Genomic DNA, 2945 nt, shown 5'->3' with positions numbered 1-2945 from the left:
ATCCTTCCCCGCCCGTGTAAGGTTGGGTTAGAAGGCATGTTGAATTCACCTCTTTGAGCTGTACAAACTCGAATTTTGCATTGGATTGGGAGGTGCCATAAAACCCTAAGTTCAGAGAATTTAATCATTACTATTTGTCGCTGTTTATCGACACCCCATATTTGCTTGGCAGGGCGGCATTTTGCGGTTTCAACCCAGACAACGACGACAACCACCGTCCAGCCTCGATTCCATGGGCACGACACGCGGCTCGAACGACTGACATCGACGATTCAGAAAGTCAGCAAGAAGACAGCCGAGATACCGGATTGGCTTGATTACAAGAGCCACACGTTCTGGTGATCGAGAGACAGGTGAGTCTGGTGCGCGGACCTTGAAAGGTGTGCTGTTAATCGTGAGTTGAAGGTCAGCTGTACAGATCGTTATTTATCAAGTGTGAACGGAAAAAATCATCCACGACGTCCTGGTGACGGAGACTCGGTACCGAGAGCAGAGTGCCAACTGAACACTCTGTTTGTTCGAATTGTGAGTCACTTGTAGGACTTTTCTTACACTCCTTGTGTTGACAGCTACAGCAAGATATTTTATCCATACGCTGTCCCTCTTTCGACCAAGCCAGACTTTTACATACCCGCAACCACTCAGCTAACCAAATGCGATCGACGCCTTTACACAAGTACGAGGAGCTCGACCGTAAAAACATGACGCTCGCGTCCACCGTACAAGGCCCTAGCAAAAGCAGCGGTGGCAGTGGCATAGCAGCCGCATCTATCGCATCACAACTCTCCTCATCCCAACAAACCTCGCAAACGCTCTACATGCCCATCGCATCACCACCTACACCCGCGCCCTCTCCAGGCCCCTACTCTTCCTTCCACACTAATCAACCCCACATCCCATCACGCAACCCTTACTCGCCTGCAAACCCGCTCGTCCGCAGACAATTCCTCACAGATGTTCTCAACAGCTGTACACCCTCCAAGCTCCTTTTCATCTCAACCACCATCGCGCCGCTACTCAAACGGGACTTTTTGTCTTCCCTCCCTGTGGAGTTGGCGATCCATCTTGGGGTTCATCGATCATCGATTATCCGAAGACGCTTGTGCGAGGGGCGCAGGTTAGTCAGTACTGGTGTTCGCTTGTGAGGGACGAATGTGTGTGGAAGAGGATGTGTGTCATCTTTGGATTTGATGATGATTGGTTTTTGGGGGGTGGAGAGACCTTGGGCCACTTGGGAAATATGGCCACCCTTTCCACTTCTTCTCTCCACGCCCCTTCTTTTCTTTCCTTCTACCGTCCCAGCTAACTAACGAGCCACCCCCTCTCAGACAATGCATCCACATCCTTCAAGGGCACACCTCCACCATCCGCGTCTTACACAACCGCCCCATCGCCATCAGTGGCTCTCGCGATGCGACGCTGCGAGTATGGGACGTCCAGAAGGGGAAGTGCCTACGCGTGTTGGAGGGACACCATCAAAGCGTGAGGTGTCTTGATGTGTGTGGGAGGAGGGTTGTTAGTGGGGGTTATGATAATACTTGTCGGGTGGGTGCTTTTTTTTGCTCTTTTTGTTTCTTTGTTTTGGGGTGGAGAGCCCGGTTTTTCTCGAGTCTGTGACTCTTTTTGTTCGGGCTGGCTGGGCATTCGAGAGGGGCTGGTGTCTCTTTTGAGAGCCCGGCTGGCGGTGCGCTTTTTTTGGGCTAGTGGAGTTTTTCCTTGAGCCCAGCTGGTGCCCTTTTTTTTCAAGCTCGGGTGGTGCTCTTTCCTCGAGCCTAGCTGGCGCTCCTTCCTGGCGCTCTAACGCTCTTTCCTCGATCCCAGCTGGCGCTTTTTCATTGAGCCCAGCCGGCGGTCATTCTTCTCTTTGTACCTAATTCAGCTGGCACTCTTCTTCGGAATCCAGCTGGGCTCCTTTCTCAGGTCAAAATGGCCCTCTTTCCTCAAGTCCAGATAGCATTTCTTCAAACAGGCCGAATGAAGCTCTTGCTTCCAGTCCAGATGGCATCTTTCTCCACACCGCAGCTAGTGCTCCTTTCCAATCAATGTTTCTTTTGCTTCACGTGGTGTTCTATCTTTCAGATCGTTCATCTTTCTTTCATTTCAGCTAAACTGTGCTCTTTCTTCGAGTACAGCTGTGGTTCTTTCCCTGCGCCCAGCTGCTCTCTTCTCCACTGCTCTTTCTCCGAGTCCGGAGGGTGCTTTTACTCGAGTCGAGTGAATGCTGATGATGTCGTTTTGTGCATAGGTATGGGACGTGGATACTGGCGAATGCATCCATGTCCTCGAGGGGCATTTCCACCAGATATACAGCGTCGCTTTCGATGGTGTGAGGACCGCTTCGGGAGGACTGGACATGACCGTTCGCGTCTGCGCTGCTGCTACGGGGTGTGTATCTCTTCCTTCTCTCTCGACATGCAACTAACGATTGCATGACAGCGAATGTCTGGCCCTCCTGCAAGGCCACACTGCTCAGGTCTGCCAACTCCAACCTGCGTCATTCATGCCCCCATCCAGCCCTTCTTCTCCCCCCATCCCAATCCTCGCAACAGGTGGGTCCGATGGGCGGGTCATCATGTTCTCCCTGGCAACATACACCATCCTGTACCATATTGCCGCACACGACTCTTCCGTCACCTCGTTGCAATTCGATAAATGGTGGCTGGTGATGGGTGGGAACGATGGGTGGTTGAGGTTGTTTGAGACGGAGATGGGGAATCATGTGCGGGATTTGAGTGAGCCGGGGGAGAGTGTTTGGAAAGTCGTGTTTGGACGGGATGTTTGTGCAGTTATGTGTAAGAGAGCGGGGAGGAGCGTTACAGAGATCTGGAGCTTGAGGGGGATGTTAGGACGGGGTGGGTGATAAAGGGCGGTGGGTTTGTAAAGGGGAGGAAATGAGCTGGTTATGTTGTTATTGGGACCTTCGAGGGTGATTGTTCGTATCTCAT

Source organism: Laccaria bicolor, genomic scaffold (assembly GCF_000143565.1).
Source record: "Laccaria bicolor S238N-H82 LACBIscaffold_23 genomic scaffold, whole genome shotgun sequence".
In the NCBI taxonomy this organism is placed as follows: Eukaryota; Fungi; Basidiomycota; class Agaricomycetes; order Agaricales; family Hydnangiaceae; genus Laccaria; species Laccaria bicolor.
The sequence above is the reverse complement of the archived record's forward strand: the minus strand, read 5'-3'. Positions refer to the sequence as shown.